Source organism: Leptosomus discolor, chromosome 17, assembly GCF_034619465.1.
Source record: "Leptosomus discolor isolate bLepDis1 chromosome 17, bLepDis1.hap2, whole genome shotgun sequence".
Classification (NCBI taxonomy): Eukaryota; Metazoa; Chordata; class Aves; order Leptosomiformes; family Leptosomidae; genus Leptosomus; species Leptosomus discolor.
The window spans coordinates 4,648,851-4,662,651 of NC_141407.1; positions in this window are offsets into that span (position 1 = coordinate 4,648,851).

Below are 13,801 nucleotides of genomic sequence, written 5' to 3' on the forward strand. Positions count from 1 at the left end.
TCTTCTTCATGATTTTTTTTTCTTCAAATCAAGCCTTATTTCCCTATAACCTTTAAAAAATCTTCACATTTATTTGGTTTATCTCTTTGAAGTAACTCACTGCCCCTTTAAATAATAAACTGCTTGACTGTTTTCTTTTATTACCTTCACTGGTAAGGAAAGAGACTATAGGCGTTTTCAGGCAAAAATAGTCTATAGGGCAGTGTTGTTTATGCTGGATAAAAGCCTGGAAATCTTAACTGCTTTCTTCACAGACTGTAAGCACAACTAACTTAATGGCTGTTTATGGATTATATCGAGTTCTAGCTCTTCAGTGTTCTTGATGCTTATTTAGATGATTTTTTTTAGGGATACAGGATGATTCCATAGCATGCACTATGTATTTTCATTGTCCTTATAATTTACATTTCTATGTACTTTTGCTCTTATATGTTCTGCCAATTTAACTGGTGACTTATCTTGCTGCTTTTTATATGGAGAAGAAACTAATTAAAGTTACAGCAGCAATCAAATTCGTCAGCTGATGATATGCAGCAGCTCTGCTGGGTACCCACAGGATCTTGTATGGATTCCACTGGCAGTTTTTTCTCCTTGCCCCTTGGATTCACTCCAGCATTGTCTTTTTTTGCGGCACCCGTCAAAGGCACAAATCTTGTACTGCTGACTACTTTGTTAGCATAGGGGTGACCTGGTAGAAGCAAATTCTTGTGTGCAGCGCCTGTTACTGGGTTTACCAGAAGGAACAAGATCTGAGAATGAAGATCTGGAAGGTCCTTATTTGCCCTTGTCACAAGGAGTATGTGAATCCATCATTGCAGAGTGTGTCAGATTAGTTTCATCTTGACTGGAAGTTCAGGAAGTCAGCAAAAGTTTGGGTGCCTGTGGTTTGTTGAAGAATAATTGCCTGTCTTATCCTTATCTAATTCAATAGCCTACAGAGCATCTTTCAATTTTCAGGACAAGACAAGCTGCTTTAAAGAAGTGTCCCTCTTGTTGGTTTACCTCTGGTACAGCTGTGGGTATGAAAAGGTTTGAAGTTAGTGCTTTCGTTTAAAGAGCAGCTTTGCTCCGTGGGTGGGGAGCGATAAGCATGGCTGAGACACAAACTTTCAGAGGAACCGGGATCAGTCATGTACTGACCACTGCACAGGTTTGTTCATGGAGGCTACGCCAATTAGTCTTAATTTGAGCATTTTAAATGGTGAATGGCAAGGTGAGCCTCTTGTACCCCTGGCAAGGTGTGGGAGGTAAGGTGAGTAGCTATCAGGAGATGTCTTGGTTTGAAAGACAGGTGTCTGCGGAGGAAGGCAGGAGCCTCCCTTGAAATGGAAAATGCAACCCCCTTCCCTCCAAATTATTATAATTTTGAAATTAAGGGGCCTTCAGGCAAAGATATGGGGAATAGGAATAACAGTTCTTTACTAATATATATATATTTTATATATATATATATATAATACAAGGCAGGAAAAAAACCCCAGCCCATTGGTTTACACTGACAGAGTCAGAACTACAACCTGACCCCCTGTTAGGGTGGCAGTAGCAGTCCGATAAGATGCTGGCTGCAGTCCTCCTGAAGTGATGGATGTAGTTCTGTGGAAGCAGCGATCTTGTAAAAGGGTCTGGTCTTCCTCCGAAGGTCCAGTGGTAGGTAGGTACCTCTTGTCCTCTGGAACCCCAGTGGGGGAAAAACTCCTCTGGGAATCCAGTGGAAGAAGGCTGCTAGGGTGTTCGAGATCTCAGTTTTTATTTGGCATGGACTGCTTGGCTCCTTCCCCCCGGGCGGAGCATCTCACCATGGGATGGGGAGTCGTGAGGCAGTTCCTTGATGGGCCATTAACAGGAGATAGTCCAGGAGGGAGTTATCGATGGGTCAGGCGATAAGGCATTGTTGTGCCCATGAACAGGAGATAGTCCAGAGGGGGGAGGCAGGGAGCACCGCCCCACCTGGTCTCAACAGCTCCTGAAGATGGTAATAGAATACTTTTTGGGCACATCTTACACTGTAACCTCAGACAGGAGAGCAGTGAGGTTTTATGTGGGACTAAAGAGTTCAGAAATACTCTCCCTCCACGCATACCCCCTTGCTGCTTGACTGTCCACTGGAGCATATTGTGTGCAAGTCTGTAAGTGACTGAGCTGCCACCCGGAGAACTCTCATCTGTCACCAATTGGACATGTATTTTGACTTGCAGCAGCAGTGCCTGTGATAACAGGCTTGTTAAGTTGTGTTTTAGAGGTATTGGAACTACTGTTTGGATCTAGAAAGCTCAACTGGAAACCTCATATGCGATATCCTACAGACTGTTCACTACTGGATGCCAACTCCAGCGAGAGCATGGGCCTTACAGGTACAGGCTTAGGTGTTTTTACTCTGTGTCTTTAGGAGTTAGCAAAGTCTTGCAGGTCAGTACCTGGCATGCTGTGAACTATTTCTTTAGCAGTGCAGTCTGCAGGATCTTGCCACTGGTGTGAATGATTTGCTAATGCTTGGAACTGTTTGTGAAACATCAGTTGAAGGCTGAGAGGGAGGAAGGATCAGGACTGAATTCTGGTAACAGCACCTTGTAGTCTACTGAAATATATTCCTAAAATTGTGATCATCTTAGTCCTGTATTTGAACAAAGGCAGAGTTTCAATAATGAAGGTACATGAATGTCTGTCTCTGGATGTGCTCAATTAATGTTTGCATTGAGCCTTTTGGATTAAGGATGTTATGGAAGAGTCAAAAAACCGTTTAAAATAAAATTTTAAAAAAGACCTATTTGGAACCTACAGCATATATAAACGAGCTAAATACCTGGTATATGTGCCTAGTTGAAGCCTTTGGGACAGATCTTCAGCTTACAGAAAACTGACTTGGGGCTTTTGGGAAGATGGGCAGCGGGAGAACAGAGCTCTGCAAGCACTTTGCAGTGAGCGTAGGTGAACTTTGAAGTTGAGGAGTGAGCTTTTATGTTCTGATTGCTCTTTATTATTTGTCATTTCTATTGAGTCTTCCCACTGGGTTGGTATTAGCTGTATAAAAATATGTCTTCATGAAGGTGTAAAACGTGTCATAGGCTCCTCTTTGTTTCGCTTCCTGAAAATCACTGCGTGCTGGGCAAAGTAAGACAAAGTAGAGCATGTTTACAAACCACAGGCAGAGAATAGAATAATAGGATCTCTGTGAATTATTCTGTATGTAGTTTTAGCTGCTTAATGGAGAAGCTTATCTTGAAACCAGTTTTATTCATCAAGGTGATACCACGCTGTCATTTCTGTGGCAGAGTTTCAGTAGACCTAAGATTGCTAACTCTACAGAGATGCCCATTTCTGTTTCAATGTGCCATATTTAAGAGTTAAGCCATGTCAGTTTGGTCTTCAGCTACTAACTTCAGGATCCCTAATGACCACTTCAGTGCTTCACAATATATATATATATATATATTTTTTAATTAAGGATCGGAGGAAAACAGTGTTGCTGGAGTTTTATGGTTTGTGTTGGTCCCGTCCGTCCGTGTGTCCCCCCCTGCGGTTGAGCAGGGGAAAAAAACTTGCCCAGCTTTTTAACTTGTCTGACTTGGCCTTGCAGTCATTGCTTCTTATACCATTCTCTATTACATTAAGAAGCTCTTTAGTAGTTGGTATCTTATCCCCAAAGGCACACCTGTAATCAAGTCCCTTTCATTGTTTTTGATAAAATAAGCAGACTGATTTACTGTCCATTGAGACCTGTTCTCCTCTGGCCTTAAAACAAATATTCTGATGCTTTTCACTGCACCTCAATTCCACACAGCCCCCCACCCCAACATCATCTCTGTATGTGAACATGAATTTTAACCCTTCCAGTAATAGTCTCTGTTCTGCCGTATGCAGCAATGAGAATAAATGCTGTTCCCAAGCTTCATGCATCCTGGAAAGACTTATTGCTTTAAAATTACTGGCATAATTTGTGTTGTATTACTGTTTTGTTACTGACCAGCATGACCCGTCAATCCCTCTTGACTTCTTTCCTAAGCAGGATCTTCTGTTCCACAAGTACTCACACCCTTTCTAGAAACAGCACTTTGCAAGAAGTTGTACTAAAATACTTTCTGTGGCAGTGTATGTCTGCACGTCAAAGCCCCCCAGACTGCTGCACGTGTCTGGCCTTCTTGATAGTCTCCAAACGCTTGCAGTCAATATGTTCAGGCTTATCCCAGGGTATAGAGAAACATGATGCTATCTGATGCACTGCGGTGGTTTGGTGTCTGGTGGGGTTTTGGTAGCCGGCCAGGGGGCTACAGAGGTGGCTCCTGTCAGAGGCTTCGAGAAGATCCCCCGTCTCCAATTTCTGACCTACCTCTGGCCAAGGCCAGACTAATGGCGCCTCTGCAAATACCTATTTAAGAGTGAAAGAACCTGTTGATTTGAGTTTTGTGTTTGTCTGTGTTGGTGAGGGGCTGAGCGAAGGGGGATGGGAGAGAGCCAGCGCTGCGGACACCCCGGTCAGGGAGGCAGCAGAGGGGGGCTGTGCCGGAGCAGGGGTTCCCCTGCGGCCCGCGGGGGGGTGGCGGCTGAGCCCCTGCAGCCCCCGGAGCCCAGCGGCGGCCCAGAGGTCGCCCTGCAGCCCGCGGAGGGCCCCGGGCCGGAGGAGCAGGGCCCGGGCCCGGAGCAGCCGCGACTGCGGCCGCGCTGGAGCCGCCGGTCGGTGGGAGGGCGGCAGCGCCGGGAGGGCCCCGCGCTGGGGCGGGCTGGGGAGCTGCGGCCCCGCGGGAAGGACTCGCGTTGGGGCGGTTCCTGGAGGGCTGTGTGCTGGGAGAGGGCCCCCAGGGGGGGCAGGGGAGGGGGCGAGGGCCCCTCTGCCTGCGGGGGAAGGAGCAGCGGAGACCCCTTGTGCCGGCCGGGCTGGGACCCCCATTGCTGCCCCTGCGCTGCTGGGGGGGCAGAGGGAGCAGAGCTGAGCCCGGGGAGAGCAGAGGGGTGGTGATGGGGGAAGGTGTGTGGTATTTCAGACCGGGTTGTGTCTCTCGTTATCCTTGGTGGTGGTGGGTGGTTGCATTAAATTGATGTTGTTATCCCCAAGTTGAGTTTGTCTTTTGCCTGTAACGGTAACTGAGTGAGCCCTCCCTTGTCCTGTGTCTCGACCCTCAAGCCTTTTTTGGTTGTATTTTCTGCTCCCCATCCCTCTGGTGACGGTGTAGGGGTGAGCAGCGGCTGCGAGGGGCTTTGCTGCCAGCTCGGTGGGCTCAAACCACAATATGTACTTATTGCCCCTTAATGGAGAACTCATGCTAAAACTGTAATGTCTGATTACAGCTCCTGGATGACAACTACTGCTGTGGAGCAATCAACTTCCTACCGCTTACTGTTGAGTGTTATATTTTCCTTACAGCTTATAGCATCAATTAAGAAATTGATATTAGGGAATGATGTGCATCATAATATCAAACACCTTAAAACACTCAAAATAATCTCAAATCTGCCAAGATCAATTTTACAAGTGGGAATCAACCCAACCTTCTATAAGTTCCTGTCCTGGAACTCTCCCTCGGTTAAGCACTTGGTCCCATTTTTCCTTTTTGCTGAAGACAGCCCAGAACTAACTGTTTTTTGTGAACCTGAGTCATTTCACTTGCCCTACTTGGATATTGGTATGATGTTATCAGTCTTCAGAGATGTATTAACATTAGTACCAGCATGTCAAACATGTCCCAGGGTGTTTTCAGTGAGTTCCTGTTGTTATCCTTTCTGAGTTGCTCTTGACAACAGCTGCAGTATGAAGTACTTCATTGTTCTCAAGTGATACCAGTATATCTTCCTGCTTCTTTCAAAATGTAAACCAGAAATATTTATTGAACTTTTCTGTCATTATTAATAATTTGACCCTTCTTGTGCAGTAATGGGCCTTTGCCAATGATAAAAATCTCATTATGCTCTAAAAAAACCAACCCTTTATCATACTTAGCCCTTCTGCCATGGATTTTCTCTAGTGTCTTTTGATTCTTCTATCAGTTATTCTACACTTTATAGTCTCGTGTATATTGACTGCCCTCTATTAATTTGTAAATGTTTGGGTTTTTTCAGTTTGAACTGCTCTCTTCAGTTTTTAGCTGAAGCAGGATGGATTTTTAGTCTTCCAGTTTCCTATTTCTGTTGTTGGTTCCATGTTAACTGTAGTGGAGGTGATAATGATAAAACTGCTCAGATGGGAATGAAAGACAATTGGGCATTGGTGCAAAGCTATGTACAATTGATCTATTGTATGTGATAGTCAAGTGTTACCTAACCATTAAAGTCTGATGCTGGATAGTGCTTAAAATGTTATTTGAGAGCAAATCAACTTTTAAGAAACTTTTTTTTTTTTTTAATGTTACCTAAGGGAATTAATTTTAACTTTCACAGGATTTATTGGAAGCTTAATGCTACCATCGAGTCTCTAAACTCCCAGTCTAATTTCATTTTTTTTCTAAATGTCATGAATACCTGCTTAAGTGCTGTTGACTTTCTATGAGAAACTGACTCTGGTATCGCTTTCAAAACTGTAAAAATCTACTTTTGGAAATCGTTGCTTTTTGATGTTGAACAGTCAGTTGTGTATCACTTAACCACAAAGAGCATAAAACATCTGCAAGACAGAGCTGGATCATGCTCTAGGCTTGTTGTTATGTGGTTCTCATTTTCAGGGGTATATTTATTTGGGTTTGGGGGAAGAGATTCTAGAAATTGTGGAGGAGCAAAGTTGTACCAGTTTGTGATCACTGGGAGTACTTAATCTGATGTTATTACTGAGTGAACTGGATTATTAGAAAACTTTGTGTTGTGGTTGTGCCCTCAAGTTCAGGGGAAATCTTATCTGTGTATCTGTGGAGGGAAGTAGAACTGAAGACTTCTGCCTTCTATGAGCTGTTTTGTTGCTGTTACTGTATGACATGAACAGTGAAATTAAATCTTTGGCTTGCCTAGCCTTAAGGCTAAAAATAGTTCACCTGTCATGTAAGGGAAAGTTCAAATATTATCAACTAGTTCTTTGGGAGGTTTTGAGATAATGCAGTGGGGGATGTCATGTAGGTGAAAGTGTTGGACTATATAACCTGCACATTTTTTTTCTTTTAACTTTCCCCAGTGGCAGGTCTATTAAAAGGACTGAAAAAGGGGAAATCCATTTCTGCTAGCTGAAGCAAGAGATGGGTGAAAAACTTCTTAACTGTAAGACACTTGTACATGTATTGCAATTGGTTAGTAAAATGTTCCCACGTGAGATTTCTCTGATTATATAGACTTCAGAAGTTGTGCTTTTACAATTTCATTCGTTAAGGTATTGCTTTTGCTGTAGACGTAACAGGTTTATTTCTAGCTCCAGCAGAAAGCAGTTACTGCAGCTACCAAAATATTGTGTGTTGAACTAGAACATTTAGCTTCAGAATTTCTGGACCATTTTTTTTCCCGTCAAAACAGAATTTAGTGGTATTATACCAAGATGAATTTGATTTGTGGTAGTTTGATTTTAAAACAAACAAACGAATGAAAAAAACCCCAAACAAATTAAAAAAGCCTCTAAAAAAGAAACCCAAACCATGGCTTGAGGCTTAATGCCTGTCAAGGTGGTTTTTGTTGGCATGATGTGTGGGGTTAGTGTTTTTTGGTGTGGATTTTTTGTTGTGGTGGGTTGGTTTTTTGTTTGGTTGGTTGGGTTTTTTTGAGAGCTTGATTTTTTTGGTACAGCAGTGGGTCTTATGTATAATGGCTAGCTAGAGACTCGGTGGTAGACTAGTTCCCCTTAAATCAAAGGTGAGATGAAATCTCAGCTGAGGATGCTGTTTTCTGTTTAGGTGTCCAATTTGAATTCAGTCTTGCATTCACTGAAATCGATGGCAATGCTTCTGCTAGCTTCCTTGGCACACAACTCTTAGCGGTTTCAGCTGTAGCATAGCCTATGGTTACTTACAGGAATAGAAATAGTGCCACAAACACTGGATGAATTCTCAAATCTTTCTGCAAACACTAACTTCTAAATGGGTTTGTGAAGAGTTCTTGCCTTGGTTTGGCTCACTTATGTGACTCTTGTTCCATGGGGTTTTCATGGATTTTCTTGTTTTGTGACGTATTTAAATAGGGCATGACTATTTCAGCAGATGTACCTGAGGGAACTAGCCGTTTTAATGAAATTCTTGCTTAGTGTTAATAGAAACCAATAGAAACTCCAGCCTGTTACGCAGTCTGACTACTCACTGCAGGCACCGGGTGGTCTGTGTGGCTGAAGCCAACCAACAGCAGCAGGAGGAACTCCAAGTACCAAACTCTTGCAACAAGCTGCTTTTGGAAAGTGGCAGGACTGTTACATGCATCCCTTGCTCTATCAAATGAGTCAAGCAAGTGGGAAGTCTATCTGCAGCTGGTTTAAACAAGTAATTGAACCACTTCCATATATTTTTCCTGAAAGTTGGGCTTTTGGAAAGAAACTGTGATTGTTTGCTGTGTGCTTAATCCTTGGTTTTTGCTTGACTGCTGTGGGCCATAAGGATACTGATAACACTGTAATAATTACAGGTTTTAATCCTAGTTCTGCTATGTACCTCTTTAGTGTGTTGGGAGAACTTGACCTCCCTGGCCGTTTTCCATCTGTAAAATGGAGATAATGATGCTACTCTGTTTGGCAGGGTTATTATAAGGGTAGGAGCTTGCATGTGTACAAAAGGATATTAGCTGAAAAAGAAGCTTAAAAAAAAAGTTTAGGTATGCCTACATGTCATGTACATAACCAGAAGAATTTGTGTTCTTAGTTTAAGAGTGGGAGTATGAAAGCCATAGAGGCTCATAGCAGGAGGGCTGAAAATGAGGTTAGATGCTTTTGTGGAGAACTCTATAAAATTCTCTTTTCTGTTAGGTGGTAAAGCTGATGCTTTTGGGTACAGAGATCCTTGCTATGTTCCCGGTAGGGGACTGATTCTTCACACATCTCTTTGAGTGCATAGCCACTTAGTAACTTCCTAGGCTAAAATGTTTTCTCCCATCAAAAGCTTAGAGCTTTTGTATTGTTGGTTGGTTTTTATTATTTTTTTTTTTTTTAAGATACCCTATGTAAGTGAGCTGGAAATAACACCAGTAGCTGTGATTCAAGTGAAATTCCTGCTGCTAATTACACAGGCTTTTTGCTAAAGGTGGTAAATAGAAATCATTCATGGGTCCTTGGAGGCCTCAAAGTCATTCAGTATTCATGGTAAATATATCAGGGAGCTTCATAAGAGAATCATTTTAAAACAAAGCCTGGTCAGCTGTTTAATAATTTACTGATAGTGATAGCAAGGAGAATATCTAATAACTAGCAAGATTGCCTTTCAAGTAGAAAATAAATTAGTGTTAGAGGAGTGTTGTTTTTTTTTTTTTCTTTTTCAAGGAATCATAAGTACTGTTAGAGAAACATTTGGTTATCGTGTTGGTTCTTGATTGCTTTACAAGCACTTACTGAGGCAAAGACACTTTATTTGATTATTTAGGAAGCTGCAAAGCCAAATCTATTCATGGGACACTTACCTGAAATGGGCACCTACTGTTTCATAAAGTTCAGTCTCAAAATATAAAACCCTTTGATCAGACTGGATGCGATATCTGATGCTAGTACATATTCACTGGTCTGCCACATGAAGGACTGCTCCTTGACTTTGGCCAGCTGTATACAGCTATTTAGCTTTATATTTAATAGCTAAATTTAGAATAGCTACAAGAATTCAGTGGAAACTACAGACTTGCACAGAAAGGCAAGTCCTTGCTGAAGGATATCTTGCATCTGCTGATCAGGGCGACTATGGGGAACAGATTACAGCCTGCAGAAGAACATTAAGGGGGCGGGGGGATAAAAAAGGGAGTGTGAGCAGTATTTGCCTGCATCCTTCAGGCCTTGGGTCTGTTTTGGTCCAAGTGGCCAAGTGAGTTGGCCACTGAAATGGCAAAAGCAGGATATTTTAGTGAATTAGGTTGTTATGGATAAGGTCCTTGGATAGGGAAGATCAAGAATCTAATGTGGAAAATGTTGGGAGGTGAGGGCTTGCACCCTTGTGCTACACTTGAGGGTTCATCTGCAATGGTTATGGATTGTACCAAGGGGTGGGATGGTCAAAGGGGGGTGCAAAGTTGAATTAATTAGCAAAAGAAAGGGTGGGCAGGGTCTTTGATTTCCTTACAGGTCCTTTGTCTCTGGAACCATATTAGTGTGAGGAAGAAATTGTTCCTTTGTTTCCAAAGCTAATAAAGCTTTGCTGTGTGATACTGTGTGCCTGCCTCTTCTACTAATGACTGCTAATGACACAGTGCTGTAGCACTGAGAGGAAAATATGGCCTTAATGAACCCTGATGAATACTTATGTCTTATAAAGGGATTAATTGATATTTTTTGAGGGGGGGAAAAGTGAAGATATAGTAATTCTGATTATTTTTTATGGTGCTTTATATTTTCCGAATACTTGATATTTATGCTTAGCTGTGGTGCTGTAGTAAATTCCTAAGAAAAAAAATATTTCTATCATTATGTTAGCTTATAAATTTCTCTGCAGATTTTATTAAATGAGCTTCATGAGGAATCCATTAAAAATGTGTGCTCTAGAATTTGCAAGTTTTCTGTGTAGTTTTCCGTACACTTCTATGCTTTCCTGAATGAGTGCATGATGGATGTGACTCTTTAGTCACAATTCATTGGCATATTGCTGGGGCTGGTGTTTGGCATGCTGTGCAGGAGGAAAGGCTTACACCTCCTGCGAATCCTCAGCTGCTTTCTTTATGTGGGCTCAAATCCCTCAGGTACAACTCATGAGACTAAGTGAACAATTTATGGTTAACTGTGAGCTGATGCACATCGTCATAAATTTTAACATAATTGGTTTACTTTTAAAATAATTTCTACCTTTGACTAATGTTGTAGGCCTTTTTCTCCTCTTAGAGTGCTGCTTACGTTGATCACTGCTGGGGTACCTCCATGCAGTAACAGATGCTGCTTTCGTCTGCAAAACAGAAGTGAAAAACCTGCTGTAGGTTCACGTGCACAAAGCGCTGAAGGTTTCCTGCTTTTCTGTTCTGACAAGCTGTGCTTTTGTAAATTTGATGAGTTGGAGCTGTTGAGAGCACTCTTTGCTGACCTCCGTTCTTCACTGATTGACTTAAATGTCCTTTACTGATATTTTTTTGTTTTTATCTGAGTTTGTGAAATGTGACTTGTGGAATCTTAACTTCCAAATTAGGATTCTGCAATTTCTTAGAGCAAAGATGGAGTGAGGCAGTGAAAGAACTGGCTGTGATTTGTCATATTGCGTTTGATATATTGGGAGGAAAAAAATTACTTTCAGATATGCTAGCTAGAGTTAAACTTGCCATAGTTGAGTCTTCCTTCTAACCCTAAAAAAATCAAGGGAAGATAAGGAGGAATAGATACCACAAAGTAGAATTTGTGTCAAGATCGCTGGAAAATATACATGTACACTGAAGTACTTTAGTAGTCACAAGTTAAACAGATTTGCCTCCATGAGTTTGGTGTGATGCACTAAGTCAGGTATTATTATGATCATGCTTTTTATTTCTGCTTGAGCCTTTCTTGCTTCTGAATAAGCTTTGGATGCGAAAGCACATAATGATATTCTTCCTAATCGATTACTTGGCTTGCAAGAAGGAGCTGTTTGATTCGCTTTATTGGTGCAGCAGGGCAGATTTAGAACTGCTGAAGTGAATCCTCAGTAAACTGGGGAAGTAAAAGATGGTGTTGGTTATGCTGCCCTGTCACCTTCTGGCAGGCCTCACTGTTTAATTATTAATCACACTCAGAGTTGTTTCTGGTGGTCCCATTGCTCTAGGAATTATATACACAGGGTCTCTGTGCCAGAGCAGTTTCCTTCTCCGGGGCAGGTACATGATGAGGTGTAACGGGCGTTGTGGCTTGGTTTAACCCAGCCCGTCTCCCCATGCCTAACTTGGGGGTGTCAGGAGACTGAAACTCTAAGGTTCAATGTGCCGTTGGTGGAGAGAGGGAGGCTCTTCTATAGGAGAAATCAGTTTGCTCTAAGATCAAAATCATTGCCCATGGGTACTCCAATTAGTCTGGGGCGACCTGGCTCTTAATTTAGTTGCTTCAACTGGGATGAGCCCTGATAAGAGTGAACTACAAGACGGCAGTAAGTAGTGTGTCAGTTCACTTATTTTTAGTGAATTTGCTTGAGAGAGGAAAAAATAGAAAGGGGGTCAGAAGGCAGAAGAAAGTGTATTGAAACAGAATGGAGGAGCCAAGGAAGAGAGAAATTAAGGTAAAGGAACAGAGCTGGTGGGAAAAAAAAATCAGGTTAAAATTCTAGAAAGGGCTCCAAATACTTAAGGTTTTGTATTTGTTTTCTGAGGCACCTCTGTCAGCTTGGCTTCTCTTTGATGAATTGGTCTTTTTATGGTCTATTTATGGCCTCTAACAGCTGAGTTTCTCAGCATAGTCTGTTCTTTCCCTTATTTACAAGCAGAACACCCTTTGGTAGAGGGATGACTTCTTCCCATATTTAGATGTGAAGTTGAAGCAGAAGGTCTAGGTTGAGTTTCTACTTTCCTCAAACAAAAAGATTAACAACAATGGATAGCTACTGTACCGTGCAGAGGGGAGAAAAGACTTTCATCCAGGGGTGCTATTGCAGTCACCCTTGTTCTGTCACTTCCTTCTGTTATGGCACTAAGTGAGCTGGTTATTACGCTTAGAGATGGGGGAAAGCTCCCAAAAGCTGGAAAGCTGCATTTGAAATGCCTTTGTGTGGGATAGTTTTCCTGAATGCAAGTGCCCCTGAAGTGCCTTGACCACGAATTTTTATAAATATTTATTAAAGATCAGAGCTCATGCTACTGCCTACTCCAGAAACTGGGCTTGGAGCAGTGTTTAACTGGAATGCAACTGTTTGGCCTCCCTTCTTTATAGCTGACAGATTTGATAGCTATTTCTGAATCCAAACAGACTGAAATCTAGAATGATATAGTAACACTTTCAGAGGTCTCCTCCTCCTGTTCAGAGGTTCTTCTGAGTTCTCCTATTATAATCGGAATCTGTGAGTTGTCCGAAGTAGATCACAACAAATTTATGTCCCCTACCTGGAATAGCTTTTCCTCTTTCTTGTGACTAATGAAAAGGCATCTGCTTCCCCACTTAATGGCAGCATCCTCTGGAAAGTTGTGCAGAACACATGTAACCACCTGCCTCATAATGCATATGTAATTCAGATCCCCATTTCATAGTGTTAATTCAAGAAAATTTTATATAAAGTGAACTTGCATGGAAGCTTTTAATGAGAAAAGTGAGCAGTGTCAAGGACTACTGTTTGGAATGCATCATGATATATAAAAGTGGTGAAACCCAGGTAAAACATGAGTTATACCTGTTCAGTGCTTTGGAAATAGATAAAAATAACAGACATAGTGGAAAAATATTCCATGCAGGGAAATATGCTCAAAGTACTATTGAGTCAGAAGATGGCAGTAATGACACCAACATCTGTTGTCTTTGTTCTTTAAAGTTACAGCTAGCACTGTTAGAATTGCAAACTTTCTAAACCAATAAAAGCTCAGGGTGATCTAGAAAATATTGAATGACAATAAAAGGTTGGCTAAGCAAGTCTCCTTCTGCCCGCTCTGTTCCTTCAGGGTCAGCCTTGTCCTTCAGGTTTGCTTTCACCAGACTACACTGGCTTCCTGTAAACGCTGCAGCATCTATTCTGGGTGCTTGGGAAAAGCCTCTCTTTATTCCCTCCGAGGCCTGGCTGTGTATCTGTGCCTGCTCTTCTCTGCACCCTCACTCGCTGTGCTGCTGATGCAGCCTCCCTTTTGGCTGCGT